At 36.3% G+C, this 17707-nt stretch overlaps 1 protein-coding gene across 44 annotated transcripts in view; it reads right to left on the bottom strand.

Moving 5' to 3' along the window:
• Window positions 1-17707, bottom strand: part of PTPRD (protein tyrosine phosphatase receptor type D) — a 2063955-nt gene that overhangs the window by 1440701 nt on the left and 605547 nt on the right. For all 44 annotated transcript variants that reach the window (XM_074330405.1, XM_074330404.1, XM_074330420.1 and 41 more), the window contains one exon: window positions 3849-3958. The gene's annotated coding sequence lies outside the window, so the exon portion shown is untranslated. The remainder of the gene's footprint in view (window positions 1-3848; window positions 3959-17707) is intronic.

Below are 17707 nucleotides of genomic sequence, written 5' to 3'. Positions count from 1 at the left end.
ACAATGAAACAAACAAACAAACAAAAACAGTTGAGAGTTTTGGTTTGTGATGATCTAATTTTCCCATATTTTACTATACATTATTTGGAACTTGAGTGGTTTCAGTGAGACCAACATGAAATACATTTTGATTTATTCTTGGCATATGATTTTGAATGACTAATGAATACTGATTCGTATGAACAAATTCTCATCCTCTGATAATTTCCAGTATTTTATTATTGTTTGCAAAATATACTAATTATAGTACTTGAAGCAAATGTAAATCCAATTGTTAAAATTCAATGTTACTAGAGTTGTTAATAATATGAAATGCTTGTTGTTGCCCTGTGATGTTAGCTGCAGCTTAAATTTTAGGTTATGGAGTGTTATTATTATTATACAGTTAGAATGATTTCCAGATCAATGAATCAATGCTATCTCAATATTCTGTCTTAATTTTCATACCACATTTATTTCGTGAGTGGATTTCATAAAATGAAGTTGCTTTGTGTTGCCAAGCTCATTATCTTGGGATTTGGTCCAGAACTGAATTTCCTTCGTGATCAAAGGTAGAGAGAACACCTCCTGAACTACTGAACGATGCTGATTTGATGGGCAGGCTAGCTATATTAAACTGAAAAGCAGAAAACTTTCTCTGCAAGTACTTACTTAAATGTACATTACTGAAAAGCAAAAGTGGTATTTCACTACAGAAACAAGAACTACTCCTACTTCAGGAGAAGCAGTCTCTCTCTCTCTATGCATACGAGAACACACACATATGCACACGTGTGTGTGTTTTGGTAAGTTGTATCTATTCTTTATGGTAGGTAACATCAATCAATATTCATACCCGAAAAGTCTTTAAACATTTCTAAAAGACTTCCACAAACATTGCATTAGTTGATGTATAGAATCAGGACCATTTATAACTAACAAACAATTAAGCCTCAAAGGCTTGAGGAGAATAGTATGCTCTGGGCTTCTTAACACATTCACGACAGAATAAATATTTGAGCCGAGGCCAACCAATACCAAATCTGTTCCTCCACACCTGTGCTGGTATGTTCACAACTCTAAACTATTATCATACACATTTTTTCTGCCTTTCTCCTAGTTTCCACTTAATGTTAGCTCACACATTTATAATGTGCATATTGGAGGGAAAAAGCATAAAAAAGAAAATAATGTAGAATTACCAAGACTAAATTCACTTATGATAGAAAAAGGGAGAAAAATAATTACAATTATTAATAAAAGTTATTTTTATGCCAATAAATTATTAACATGCTTGCACCTTTCTCCTATTCATTAGGGATAATTCAGGCCTACTCAGTCCACCTGGGCAACCCCTCATAGACACCTTTCCCTGTCAAGCAGGATTCTGCTTTTTAATATTTGATACGGGGGAGAGTGGAAAGCGGAGACTCCACTAAAGAGGAATCTGAAGGAACGAGGCCTAGGTGAGGATCATACCTGTGGTTCATTTGGTATATCGATGTAATGCACAATTAGAGTGTGGGTTCATATATATATATATATATATATATATATATATATATATATATATACATACATATATACATATATATACATATGAATTGAAGCCATGGATGTCAGTGTGATTGTCTAAGCAGAATATACAATAAGAATAAAAAGAGCAAAGGATGGATGTAGGAACTCACAGTTCATGGGGAAGTTAGACACGGAGAAATCTGTGGTAGAGAACACTACCAATATTCTTTAGAAACTTCATTTTTAAAATGAGATATTCACATGATAAATTAGAATTATTTCTTCTGTTTTTAGATAAATAAATGTACAACTTATTCATGCATCATTAAAGTCAGAAAAAATAAGAATTGAAGAAGAATATGGCAATAAAACAAATAACTATCAAATGTTTGATGAATATTTTCTTATAATTACTTATATGATGATGTAATTTTTGTTTAAAATGAAGCCATATTTACAAAGTGTAAGTGTATGATAAAAAATAGTATTTAATATATCAAATTGATTATGTGGTCTAAGCCTTAAAAAAGTATATTGATATTCAAATTTATGCAATGTGCAGCACTTATGCTATTATTTTCTACAAATCAAAAGTGGAACAATATAAGTGAACATAATATGTACATTCATCCATTTCAAAAGGTCAACTTTAGTTATTATCAATAATGATGAAAGCTCATTTCTGTATTTTAAGCCTTCAAGGCCCTACTCAAATTTTACCCCTTCTTTGGTGCCTTTACACATTTACTAAATAAGAATTTCTTCACTCTACCAAAATCTCATTTACTTAAACAAAAATTTTATATATTTTTGTTATAAATAAAAACCTATGTAAGTATGCCTTTACTCTTAAACACACATATAAGATTGTATTCCAATTCTGCTTTTAACCTGATGTTTAGTGTCTTTGGAAAATATGATGACTATTTTTTTCATGACCTTATTCATCTACAACGTTACCGTTATCTTATAAAAAACAATGACTTAATGTTCAAAATTAAAAGTTTTATTTTTTCTGATTATAGTAAAATATCAATTGTGAAACATCAGGGGAAAAAAAAGTAAGTTAAAAGTAAAAACAATGAAAATCATCATATAGTTCTTTTCCCTTCTTTTTTCTCCATTAACATACAAATGTTATCCTATAAGGACATATTTCACCCTGATTTCTTTAAATTTAAAAATGTACCTGCTTCTTTTTCCATGGCATAAGTATTCTTTAAAGTATCTATTTGAATAGTTCTACAGAAATTCAATATTTGAAAACAATTATAAATTCTATACAGTTAAGTATTTGGGCTGATTACCATTCTCACTGCTATCAAAGCAGACTATGAGAAACATCTTTTGTTTAAAACTTTTTTGATGTCCTATTTATGGTCTTACATTAAATCACTAGATACAGTATCACTGTGTCAAAAGGAGGTATTAACATATTTGATAAACAGACAAAATTCTTATTGCATGTTCCTTATATCCTTTTTATAGCACCTGTCCTAGTTGTTTTAATTAGCTTATCTTCTTATTGTCTTATTAGCCTTTGAACCTGTGGAAGGCAGAGATTCTATATGAATTACAATAAGATGTGCATGTAGGCCAAGTATGTAGGTCTTGCAAATTAAACAAACAAAAAAAATAATGAATTTTAAAAATTCATATATTTAATTCTCTAAATCTATAGACTATTGCTCTATTCAACACACAAAAGTTTCATATTAATGTCAGCAGGTGATGTATACATCCTGAGTTACAGATTGCTGAAGGTACAGATTCAGAAAGAATCATAATTAGATTCTGTGCAGCAAAAGGATACGTTTGACCATTACTTCTGATCTCTTATGATTTGAAAACCAGATATCAGAGAGTCTTTTGAGTTATGCCATTATCTGCCTGCTCTAATTGCATAACTCTGGAAGTGACATAAGTGTAGATTCTCAAGGGTAACTCAGCCTTTAGTGCCTGCCATTAAAAAGGCTATGAGAAGCTGTAATTTTGAAATGTTTAATTACTCTGGGCTCCCACTTTGGTCACTTCTGTAAATATCCTTCTCTCTTAGCCCCAAATACTGTGTGAAGATTCATCTTTCACTCTACTTGTAGTTCAGGTATTTTGACATTCAGTTGAGCAGGGAACTCATTCATAATTACCTATTCTATCATTAACATCAAAAGGGAAAAAGAAAAGAATGCACATTAACTTTAAAACAGCAACTTAAAAACAATAATCTTTTTTCAAAAAATGCAGTAGCCCGATATTTTGAAAAGGTAAAAGGCTTGATGGAGTTACTTCATGAACTCAGTGGGCAAGAGTCAGACATAGGCACATATTGTGTCTTGGAGAACTGAACTCACCTGGAGCTGAAGCCCATCACTTCCCTCAATGCTGGTGCCAACATGCCGTCAGTCAGACACCCTTAACTGGAGTATCACAGGCCAGGAACTGCTTGCTTTTTTTTTCCTACCTGGAACAAAATACAGTGTCAGTCATTTTTTTTTTTTTCATGTTCCTTCAAGCATAATAAGATATTCATTATGTTATCTTTTCTTGTCACATTAGGCACTCATTTATCAGAATGCTGAACACAAAGGAAAGAAGTGTAAACTCTTCACCTCTATAATTTACACCTCAGTGATTAATATAGTACCTGCATAAGTCAAAGGGACCATCTATATTTTATCTTCTGTAAAATGTTCCTTATAAAAGGTTATTTATTGTTTCAGTGCAATCATTCCTATCCATTTAGTTTAAGTAATTGATGTGTTAATTTAAGAAGCCATTTTCTATACATCGTCCTTAGAGACTATAAATCAAAACACATGTTTAAACCCAAGAAAAAAGCTCATGTTGAAAATATTTCATTTTCTGAATTCCCTTTTTTTCACCATGGAAAGGAATCGCATAGGAAATAGAATTTAATAATGCAATTCCATTAGTTTTATGCCTGCCCTATTTTATATTCTTCAACTTGAGAGACACGGATGAGGAACACTGGTGTTTCTGCAGATGCACCAGAGTGTTGCAGCTTTTGGAACATATGAGGAAAATAGACATTTTGCCCACATGATAAGAGCATAGGCGGGCACACCTTCAGAGCTTGGCAGCCCTGTGAATGGGATGTTAGGGCCTTCCATACCCCGTGATTAGATGATTAGATCGACCTGACCATCGCTGTCAGCCTTGCTCCAGGCTGGTGCGCAACGGGGTGCTTTAAGGAAACATGCAAGAGATGCAGTGATATGCATTCTTGTTGCCGTTTGTCCAGCCAGCATGTGTTTTGCCTTTGCCCTTAGCCCTTCCCCAGGAGATGGAGTTGGACTCCGACCTACATCTCACGATAGGGATCCATTCCTCCTGATGTACACTACCTACCTGAATCCTCAGAACCAAGACTGGACAGGTTGATACACCCCACTGCATGACCCACCTGCCAGGTTATCCTCTTACTTATTGTTATACCTACTTGAGCCTAATCACCTCTATGTATGAGCAGTGTGGCTCCACGCCCTTCAGCACACCCAGACATTAACTTGGTTCTGGCGCCAACTTAGCAACCACCGTTTGGTTCCATCTTGCTGTTAAGAATTTAGTTTAAGAGGTTTGCGTGTTTGTTTTTTCTGTGCAGCGTAATGTGAAAGGTGCCATAAAGGTTCACTTGAATTCCTTTATAGAACTCAAACCTTAGCAAAGAACAGTCTTTCCTTGCAGCCCTTTTTTAAAATTCAGATTTCTCTCTATCATTTTGGAATCCATGTTATACCCTTCATTTCTATGCTACTGTCAGAACGGACTTTCTTCTGCTCTCACTTGGGTAATAAGAATTTTTTAAATGTGAATCTGGTGCCAACTGAAAGTTGATGGAACTTTCAAATGAAGGTAATTTGAAGAGAGTTTAATAAAGAACCTAGCTACAAAGTGATAGGCTGTATGCAGAGGAACCACAAGGGAGGATCTGGTGGAGCCATTAAATGTCTTACACGTGCAGATACAAGGGCAGAAAGCAGTTGCTGCCGTCCAGGAGTCAGGTACGTTGAGAAGGCCTCCAGGAGAGCAGCAGTGATCTTTGTATGGCAGTCCCAGCATAAGACGACAGGATGGAAGGGAGCCATGGGATATAACTCCAAAATTCTCTTTTCCCTCTGGTTTTCTGCCTACCCTACCTTTGGGATAAACCATATTGGACTCCCAAGCGCAAGGGGTACTGTTGATGAACTACACCCAGGCTGATTTTGGGCACTGGAGACTAGGGTGGAGAAAGGTAAAGTATGAATCTGGAAGGAAAATGTCACACTTTGGATCATGGGATTTGATATCAGTTGTTGATTTGACCCCAACTTTACCTACATGTGTAACTCTAGACAAATCCCTTAGCCTTTATATTTCTTAGTGTGCTTCTCTGTACCATGGAGATAATAATGACTGCTTCAGTTTTGTTGTTAGGATTAATTGGCATAATGTAGCTGGAGCACATACTACTAAGTGTTTAATAATAGTAGAAATAGTGGCAGTACTTTCTCTCAGAATGCAAAACATAAATCAACAAACACAAACACACCCTAGTCATACTAAACTCTCCAGTATGTGTTCTAATAGACCACGCATTTTCAAATATATGACTTTCACACGTTTTTCCTTCTGCTTAAGAACAATTCTCTCTTCTCCACACAGGCCAACCCATTTGCCCAGAGAATCCCTACTCGTATTTTAAAATCCGTAAAATGATGTGAAGGATCTCTCCAGTCTCTCTCAGGAAAAGGAGATCATACCCTGTTTCATTTGCCATGGCACATATCGCTCTGCAAGGCAATTAGACCATGAAACCTTCTCACATGATCGAGCTCCTTGAAGGAAGGGAAAGGTTATGTCTGACAGACTTGTATCCTCAGAAGGTGGTTCATTGCCAGTGCATAGTAGATAGTCAACAAACATTGAGTGAAGAAATGAATACATATTACTATAATAAGCCATTACAAAGTAAGGAAAAAGCTCAGTAACTTATTTATTCTTTGCACAAAGGGCAGATCAATCTGTGACAAATGGTACAAAGTCAGGAATGAGACTATTATGGAAAATCAAGAAAACTCTGAAGAAGAAGCCATCCCAAAGGAAAATCCAAGCAACTTTTCTTTGTGACAGCTTTACTGGAAAATTCACCTAATTCATTTTAAGACTTCCAGAAGGACTACTCCTAATTGATTTTAAGTAGTTAAAAACTTGCAAACTAGGTAATTCTGACTACAAATAACTTTATATACCAGATACATTTGAATGATAAACCAGTTGAACTGCCACATTTTCTCAAGGACTAACCAAAAATTTGTTTGCTTTTTCCCCTGGGATTTAAAGAAAATACTGTTTTTTTCAATAGGTAATACATTTACATGACTCTAAGCCTCACAAAATGGCATATAGGACAAAGTCTTATTCCTACCCTTGCCTCCATCCGCTCTATTTGTCACCCTCAACACGAACATATTTGTTGGCACCTGTGTGTCCTGGCAAAACTGCAAATACAAATATGTATGTATATTATTATCCTACACCCTGCCTTAAAAACAAAAAACAAAAACCAAAACTTTGCATAATCTAGTATCTAAGAGGTACATCAGTAGGATACAGTCTTAGGAGTGTGTGGAGGGAAGTCAAAAGTTAATGTATTTATAACTTTCAAACGTTTTGCAAAGTTTCCTCCTTGAGAATCACAACAAATTAATGTTCCCACCAACAATCTATGAGATTGATCGTCGGCAAACTTTTAGATTCTTGAAAATACGATAGGTGAAAAATTGTGTCTCAGTGTTATTTTAATGAGCATTTTCAAAATTATGAGATATGTTCAGTATATTCACATTCCATTTAAGGGACATTGCATTTACTTTTCCTGTGAAAAATTTCTATTAATATCCTTTGTGATTATTTTATTCCAACTGCAGTTTAACACATTCTTTCTTATCCTATGTACTTTCAAAATGAAGCAAAGTAATTAACAACATAAGCAAAATATTCCTGTATAGGTTTTTTAAAGTTTTTGTCCCCAAGCTTCTTGCAAGCCTACATTGGGAAGCTAAACATCACAAAGAAGTATTACAGTGCCCTCTGGTGGCAATCTTGTCTATTACAGCTTCCCCGCATTCATTTTTTTTCTTCCCGTTTCAGGAGTGCAAAACAATGCAATAGACATTTACGCCCCTCACAAAGTCATAACACCCTCCCACAATATACTAACCTACTGATCTTCTCTCTCTCTCTTCTCTCTCTCTCTCTCTCTCTCTATATATATATATATATATATATATATATATATATATATATATATATATATAAATTATAATTATAATATATAATTATAGCTGACTTTCAATATTATTCAGCTTTAGCCTCAGGTGTACAGTGCAGTGATCAGACATTCACACAGTCCATGAAGTGGCCTCCCTAATAAGACAAGTGCCCATCTGACCCCCTACAAAATCTTTACAACATTATTGACTATATCCCCAAACTGTATTTCGTATCCCTGTGGCTATATTGTGACTACTAATTTGTACTTTCTAATCTCTTTACGTTCTCCCTCATCCCCATCCCAGGAACCCTCAGTTCCCCCCCCCCCTTATCTGAGTCTATTTCTGTTTTGTTTGTTTATTCTGTTCTTTAGAATAAACAGGAACACATATAAGGGAGATCATATGGTATTTGACTTTCTCCATCCAACTTATTTCACTTAGCATAATGTTCTCTAGGTCCATCCATGACATTGCAAATGGTAATATTTCATTGTTCTTTATTGCTGAGTAACACTCCATTGTATAAATATACCACAGTTTCTTTATCCAATCATCTATGGATGGATATTTCAGTTGTTTCCATGTCTTGGATATTTTGAATAGTGGAAAGCTATAGGTATTTACAGCTTCATATGAGACTGTCCCTTAGCCTCTAAGCCCAGCCCAGGTCCTGCAAGTTAGTGGGTATTTTAAAAGACCAGATTCACTTATTTTCTATGTTGTTTTCTTTTTTTCCTAGTAGCTGTAGAAGACGGCCCTAGAGTATCTTGTCAGCGGGCTGCAGTGCAGGTATGTTCCAGGCAGTTAGGGTCAGTTTCACCCTACTCTGTACATCAGTGAAATCAAAATAGCCATCCTCACTCTTCTGAAATCCAAACAGTAAAAGTATCAAGGTTAGCTCAGTCAGAAGCCAGAAATTCATCCATTCATCCATTCATTCACTCCCCAAGTATTTGGAAACTATGTGCAATGTTTTAGGTTCTTATGAATTATTTAGTAAACAAAATAGTCAAAAATGTCTGTGCTCTTACAGCATATCTACTAGTCAGAGGAGACAGTCAATAAATAGTAAATGCGTGGGAGGTTCAAGAAGGCGGATTGGGTATTCACTATGCCTGTTTCATCCCAGGATCACATAAAAATTGCAAATGAATTATAGAAAAAACAACCTCAAGAATTATCTGAAGACTTGCAGAACAGAACCCCTATAACTAAGGATATAGAGAAAAGGCCACATCCAGACTGGTAGGAGAGGGCAGACGCGAAGCCAGCTGATCTCAATCCTGTGGTTGTTGAACGCCAGGAGGGACATCTTGGTGGCAGAGGTCCCCCTTGAAAGGGAAGAGTCCTAGTCCCATGCTGGGCTCCCCAGCCCAGGTGTCCTGTGCAGGGAAGAGGAGTTCCCATGACAACTGGCAGTGAAAATCATCAAAGACTCTGTCTGCCCATCTTGGTGGGGTGGAGGGTGGCTGGAAACCCAGATGCCCTCTTACAGAGTCCGCACACCGACTCCCTCACTTGCAAACACTCACCTGGTCAATGGTGGAGGGGTGGTAGCTCTGCTGGCCTAGGAACATGCCGGGAAGGACTGAGTTATGGCTTTGGGGTGAGAGCTAGAAGGGACAGGAGTCATTGTTGACCTTGTGTGGAGCCAGACACATGTGGCCTACAGGAGGGCTCCATCTTTTCAGTGTTAAGCTCTCCCCGAAAGGGCCAACTCTGGGATCACACTGGTCTGGTGGAATCTGTGCACGTGTCCTGCCTTGGTGATGCCCTGGGTCCCTACCACATACAGCTGGTGCTACATGGCCTGGACAGTCTTCACTGCTGGGCTGCTAGCCCTGCCCCACAGGCTGTGAAAGCCTTTTTGACCTAGCTTTGAGCACTCAGCAGCCTGGGAAACACTTGCTGGTGGGTGGTAACCCAAGACCTGTGCCGCAGCGTCTCTTAGGAAACTCTTGGGAATCTTTGGGCCAGAGATGGGCAGTGGCTGGCTGTGATGATCTATAGGCATTTTTTTGTAGGATGGTCGCTGGCCAAGTACCAGTGCAGAAGCCGAGATGCATTGACTTTGGAGAAACCACCAACCACACCCCTTGGCTCCATGTTCCACACTCCCATCTACAGATGCATTGCTAGGAACACTTTCCATTCTTGGGTGGCCAGCCCCACTCCGCAAGACACAGAGGCCTTTTATAGCACTGAACAGCCCACGATGGCCCAGGGAGATTTTGGTGGTGACAGTGATCCAAAACCTGTACCGTAGCCACTCTTGGGCAGCTCTCGGGAATTTGCAAGCCTGAGCTGGTGGCTAGCTGCAGTGCTCTTACGTGCTGGGCAAGGCGGTAACAGGCTGGATACTTATGTAAGAACTGAAGCTGCATTATCTTTGTAAAAACAACTGGCCACACATCGTGACTCCCTTGGACACCACCCGCTCAGCTAGTGCAGCATCGCTGAGGGCACTCTCAACACTGGGTCAATCAGCCCAGCTCATGCACCTAAAGAAGCTCTTTTAATGGCTGGGCCTGATGGCAGCGGGTGGGTAGCGATAGGCCGCAGGGGCCCTGGGCCTTTTGCTAAGTTGCCTCAGGCCCACTGCTGGTGTCAGCTGGCCTTGGTACAGAGCAAGGTCACATCCACATGCCTCCAGGCCCAGCACAGGTAGCAGCCAACCACATATAGCTTTGGGGCTCCTACCAGGTAGCTGTGGGCTGGTAACAGGCAAGGTTAAAATTGGCTGGCACAGGAGAGCCTCCGAAGAGACACCTGAAACAACACACCCAGAGGCCAGCATGAGACCACACCAGAGCACTGGTTAGCCCCACAAACAGCAAATGCAAATGGGGGGGTCTCAACAGGCATAAGAACCCACAGGGGCAAATTCTTCTCTAAGAGGTCAGCCCCCACACAGCAGGTCATACACTGTGGGAATAGCTAATCCTCACAGCCAGTCAGCCTAGGAGTCAATCCCACCCACTGATGCACCAAAAGCAATCAAGAATCAACCAGAACAGAATATACACAACACACTCAAGGAACACTCCTGGAACACACACCAGAGATCAAGGAGCCTGTACCATTGGACCACACAGAATATGTACTACATAAGTCCACCCAGCAAACACTGAGAGCCATAGCAGATCTACCTCATACATAGAATCAAACACAGAGCAACAGCCAGAATGAGGAAACAAAGAGACATGTCCCAAATAACAGAACAGGAGAAACCTCCAGAAATAGAACTAAATAAAATGGAGGTAACCAACCTACCAGAGACAGAGTTTAAAACACTGATTATAAGAATGTTTAAGAAACTTAGTGAGAATTTTAACAAAGAGATAGAAGCATAAAGATGGACACAGAAACCATAAAAAAGAACCAGTTAGGAATAAAGAATACAATAACTGAAATGAAGACTACACTAAAAGGAATCAACGGCAGATTAGATGAAGCAGAAAGCTGAATCAGTGATTTAGAAGACGAGGTAGGAGAAAACACCCAATCGGAACAACAAAAACCAAAAAAAAAAAAAAAAAAAAAATAAAAAAAATAAAAAATTTATATATATATATAAATGAAGATAGTTTAAGGGACCTGTGGGAGAACATTAAGCATAACAACATTTGTGTCATAAGAGTACCAGAAAAAGAAAAGAGGGAGCAAGAGATTGAGAACCTACCTGAAGAAATAATGACTGAAAACTTCCCTAACCTGGTGAATGAAATAGACATTCAAGCCCAGGAAGTGTCGAGTCCCAAACAAGATTAACCCAAACAGACCCACACTAAGACACATAATAATTAAAATGTCAAAGGTTAAAGAAAAAGCAGATCCTAAGAGCAGCAAGAGAAAGACAACTGCTTACTCACAAAGGAGCTCCCATAAGACTATCAGCGGATTTCTCAACAGAAACTTTGTAGGCTAGAAGGGAGAGGCAGGCGTATTCAAAGTGATGAAAAATGAGGGCCTACAAACAAGACTACTCTATCCAGCAAGGCTATCATTGAAAATGGAAGGAGAGATAAAGAGTTTCTCAGACAAGAAAAAACTAAAGAAATTCATTACCAGCAAGCCAGTATTATAAGAAATGTTGAAAGGACTTCTGTAAAGAGAAGAAAGAAGAAAACAGAGATCAAAAGTATGACTAAAATGGCAATAATTAGGTACCTATCAATAATCATTTTAATGTAAATAGATTAAATGCTTCAATCAAAAGAAAGGGTTGCTGAGTGAATAAGAAAACAAGACCCAAGAATGTGCTATCTACAAGAGACCCACCTCAGATCAAAAGACACACATAGAATGAAAATAAAAGGATAAAAAAAGTTATTTCATGCAAATGGAAATGAGAAAAAAGCTGGAGTATCATTACTTATATTGGACAAAAAGGACTTTAAAATGAAGACTATAATAAGAGATATTACATCAATGTCTAAATCCAACAAGAGGACATCCATCACCCTGATAAATACTTATGCACCTAACACATGAGCACCTAAATATAAAGCAAATATTGATTGACATAAAGACAGAGATAAACAGTAACACAATCATAGTAGGGGACTTTAACATCCCACTGACACCAATGGACAGATCTTCCAGACAGAAAATCAACATGGAAACAGCTGCCTTAAATGACACACTAGATCAGATGGGTTTAATTGGTATTTTTAGAGCATTTCACCCCCAAACAGCAGAACACACATTCTTTTCAAGTGCACATTGAATACTGTGTTTCCTGGAAATTAAGACCTAGCCAAAGCATCAGCTCTAATGTGTCTTTTGGAGCAAAAAATAATATAAGACCTGGTCTTATTTTAATAAAAGACTAGGTATAATATAATATAATATAATATAATATAATATAATATAATATAATATAATACCAGGTCTTAAAAATAAGACTGGGTCTTATATAATATAATACAAGACTGCGTCTTATATTAATTTTTGCTCCAAAAGATGCATTAGAGCTGATGTCTGGCTAGGTTTTATTTTCAGGGAAACACAGTATTTGCCAAGATAGACCACATGTTAGACCATAAAACACGTTTCAATAAATTTAAAAAGATTGAAATCATGCCAAGCATCTTCTCTGACCATAGTGCTATGAAACTAAAAATCAATTAGAAGAAAACAAAACAAAACAAAACAAAAAACCTGAATAACACACAAACACATGGAACTAAACAATATGCTGCTAAATAATAAATGGGTCAACAATGAGATCAAGGAAGAAATCAAAACATACCTTGAGACAAATGAAAATGAAAACACAACAACCCAAAATCTATGGGACACAGGGAAAGCTGTCCTAAGAGGGACATTCAAGCAATGCAGGCCTAAATAAAGAAACAAGGAAAATCTCAAATAAACAGTCTATTTTTACACCTAAGGCAATTAGAAAAAGAACAGCAAATAATGCCCAAAGAAAGTACAAGGAAGGGAATAATAAAGATAAGAGTGGATATAAACAAAAAAAAACACTAAAAAAAATATGAAAGATCAATGAAACCAAGAGCTGTTTTATTTATTTATTTATTTATTTATTTAATAAACAAAATCGACAAACCTTTAACAAGACTTATCAAGAAAGAGAGGACCCAAATAAATAAAATCAGAAGTGAAAGTGAAGTGACAGCTGACACCACAGAAATACAAACAAACAAACAAACCAAAACAAAACAAAAACAAAAAACAAAGAAAATAAAATACTATGAGTATCTATACACCAACAAATTGGACAGTCTGGAAGAAATGGATAAATTCCTAGAGGCATACAATCTTCCAAGGCAGAATCAAGAAGAAACAGAAAATCAGAACAGACCCATGACTACCAAAGGAATTGAATCAGTAATCAACAAGCTCCCAATAAACAAAAGTCCTGGATCAGATGACTTCATAGGTGAATTTTACCAAACATTCAAAAAATAATTAGCATCTATTTTCCTCAAACTATTTCAAAAATTCAAGAGGAGGGAAGGCTCCCAAGTCATTTTACGAGACCACCATTACCCTGAATCTAAAACCAGACAAAGACATGACAAAAAAATAAACTATAGACCACTATTCCTAATGAACATAGATGCAAAATCCTCAACAAAGCATTAGCAAACTGGATTCAGCAATATATTGAAAAGATCATGTACCATGATCAAGTGGGATTCATTTCTGGCATACAAGTTTGATTCAAAATCCACAAAGCAATTACTGTGATACACCACATAAACAAAATGAAAAACAAAAGTTATATGGTCATTTCAATAGATGCAGAAAAAAAAACAAAAAAACATTTGACAAAATCCAACATCGATTTATAATAAAAACTCTCAGCAAAGTGGGAATAAAGGGAAAATATCTCAACATAATGAAGGCCGTGTACATGTAACAAATCCACAGCAATGGGGGAAAACTAAAACCATTCCCCTTAAGGTAAGGAACCAGACAAGAATGCCATCTTTCAAACCACTTTTATTCTACATAATACTGGAAGTTCTAGCCACAACAATCAGACAAGAAAAATAAAGGGCATAAATGGGAAAGGAAGAAGTAAAATTGTCATTATCTGCAGATGATGTGATGATACATGGAGAGAACCCAAAGATTCCAAGGAAAAACTATTAGAACTGACAAATGAATTTAGTAAAGTAGGATATGGAATAAATATCCAGAAATCAATTGCATTTTTATACACCAATAATGAAATATCAGGAAGAGTATTTAAGAAACAAACCCATTTACAATTGCATGAAAAAAAAATGTTTAGGAATAAATTTAACCAAGGCATCAAAAGACCTGTACACAGAAAATTAAAGGACATTGAGGAGAGAAATTTAAAATAAAACAAAACAAAACAACAAAAACAAAAAACAAAAAAACAAACAAACAAATGGAAACATATATCATGTTCATGGATAGAAATAATTAATACTGTTAAAATGTCCATACTACCCAAAGCAATATATAGATTCAACACAATCTCTATCAAAATACCAATGGCATTTTTCACAAAACAGGAAATAAATAATCCTAAAATTTATATGGAACCATAAAAGATGCTGAATAGCCATGGAAACCCTGAGAAAGAAGAACAAAGATGGAGGTATCAAGCTACCTGATATCAAATTATACCACAAGGCCATAGTAATCAAAATGGCATGGCATTGGCATAGAAAAAGACACATAGATCAATGGAACAGAATAGAGTCCAGAAATAAATCCATAACTATATGGTCATTTAATCTACGACAAAGGAAGCAATAATTTACACTGGGGTAAATACACTTTATTTAATAAATGGTGCTGGGAAAACTGGACAGATACATGCAAAAAAATGAAACTAGATTACCTTCTTTTGCCATATACAAGGATAAACTCAAAATGGATTAAAGACTTAAATGTAAGACCTGAAACCATAAAACTCTTAGAATAAAATATATGAAGTAAACACTCAGATATTACCCTTAGCAATATTTTTACTGATAGATCTCCTCGGGCAAGGGAAAGAAAAAAAAAATAAACAAATGGGACTACATCAAACTCAAAAGTTTTTTCATAGCAAAGGAAAACATCAACCAAACAAAAAGGCATCCCCCTGAATGGGAGCAGATATTTGCCAATAATACATCTGACAAAGGGTTAACACCCAAAATTTATAATTTTTTAAAAATACTTTCTTCAAACTATCCACAAAAATAAACTTACAACTCAACACCCTAAAAACAAATAATCCAATACAAAAATGGGCAGAGGATTTGAATAGACATTTCTCCAAAAGGACATATAGATAGCCAATAGACATGAAAAAATGCTCAACGTCACTAATAATCAGAGAAATACAAATAAAAACCACAATGAGATATCACCTCATTCCTGTCAGAATGTCTATCATTGATAAATCAACAAACAACAAGTGCTGATGAGGATGTGGAGAAAAGGGAATCCTTGTGCACTGATGGTGGGAGTAGAAAACTCACAGGACTAATCTGCCTGAATGTTGAGAAGTAACTAGAGGGGGTTAAAGTCTAACGCAAAGAAACAATTTAAAAAGACTATTGCAAAAATCTAGAAAAGAGATGAATATGGTTTGGACTAAAGAGGAATTAGTGGAGGTACAAACAATAGTTAGAATATGGATAAATCTAAATGAAGAAAATACAGAGTATTACAACATAGGTGGCATTAAAAAGCCCAAGATCAGATGACATAAAAGGAGTGTGATTAGAAAAGATAAATGGTCCAAGCACTGAACCCATGGATACTTCAACTCTTAGAGACTGGCAGGTGAAAAGAAACTAGCAAAAAATAATGGTAAAGAGCTGCTAGTGAACTATGTACAGAAGTTAGGAGAGTGGGTTTCCAGAAGCCAAGTGAAAACAGTGGTTCAAACAGAGAATGTTTAATTTCATAATTGTTGCTAGTAAGTCATGCAAGATGGAGACTGAGAACTGTGTATTATTGCATTTGCAAAGTAGAGATCATGGGTGTAGAGACAAGATGAGCATTAGTGGAGTTTAGAAGAGGTTGCTAGAGTGCAGAGGAATCAAGACACATTGGAAAGAGATATTAGAAAACATGTACATACTACTTTCATGCACAAGTTTATTAAAGTCAACCAGAGTTATGTCAAAAAATAAGCCTTAATAAATTTCAAGACTGAAATTTTACTAACCATATTCTCTCATCACACTGGAAGTTGAAAATCAGTAACAAAAAGATGAATACACAGAAATAACAACCAATACACGTGCAAAGTTTTTTAAAAACTCATTTGTAAATAAAGAAATTTTAGTTCAAATAAAAAATACTATGAATTGAGAGATAACAGAACCACTACATATTAAAACTTAAGAAGCCCTTTGGATCTTTACCCTCTATGCTATGTTCCCCTTTCAGAGCTGAATACTGCTTCTAGGTGAGAACTTACAAAACCTACCATGTAAACAAAATCACGATCTTGTACCCTATTTCTAAGAATTTGACTGCTCATCTGCCTCACTAGTCTGTAAGCAGTTTAAGAGCAAGTGCTTACTCATCTGATCATCTTTAGCACTTGGAAAAATACCTAGTAAGTGGACCGTAGGCAATGCATGCTTGTTTAATGAATGGATGAGATGAATTTGTGGAGAGTTAACTGTATTACAACTTGATACATTTTCTTGAATGATGTACAAAGCAGTTGGTATGGCTGAAAACATCTAAATTAATGATTGGCATGTAAAACATCATCAGTTAAATTGTATGGATTTTTTTTCTAACTTCTTTCTTTCTTTTCTTTTTTTTTTTTTTTTGTAATTCTTTCTTCAAACGATCCGCAAAAATAAACTTACAGAAAGGATGCTGGGTTCAATAGCTGCTTTTCAGGGTCTTTAATGAATCTACTCCTGAGATTTTCTCTGACTTTTGCCTGGATCTTACTGAGACAAATTCTTCCCTTATTAAGTCTCCAAGATACTGCACCCCCAAAACTCCTGCATAGATACTGGCTTTCTTTAGTACAGTGTGACTAGTGGAAAGGTTAATACATAAATAGGTAGACATCTAAGCTCTAAAGCCACCAATGTTCTGTTTGCCTGATTTTCACAATATTATTAGAAGTAAACACACATAGGAGTTCTGCTGCAACTTAATATGTTTTAATTGAAGCAAAACATTCTGTGAAGCAAAACGATGAATGTGTGCTGACTCATTATCTATTTTATAATGCAAATTACAGAATGAACAATGATAATAGATGGTATTAAAATCCTGATTTTGGAAGCCATCCATAGAATTCTATTTGATTGTGAAAACCAGAAAATGTCTGAAAAATAAAATGAGACTTTTTAGCCCAAGAGCCCCCAAACATTCTTTATAAAAAAATGAGCTGGGAAATTGACACTTCCTTTTATTATGCATTTCTCCATATTGAAAAGGCTCATTCAGTATGG

The sequence above is a fragment of the Rhinolophus sinicus genome, linkage group LG04 (genome assembly GCF_036562045.2).
Source record: "Rhinolophus sinicus isolate RSC01 linkage group LG04, ASM3656204v1, whole genome shotgun sequence".
Taxonomy (NCBI): domain Eukaryota; kingdom Metazoa; phylum Chordata; class Mammalia; order Chiroptera; family Rhinolophidae; genus Rhinolophus; species Rhinolophus sinicus.
This window is presented reverse-complemented; position numbering and strand designations above follow the sequence as displayed.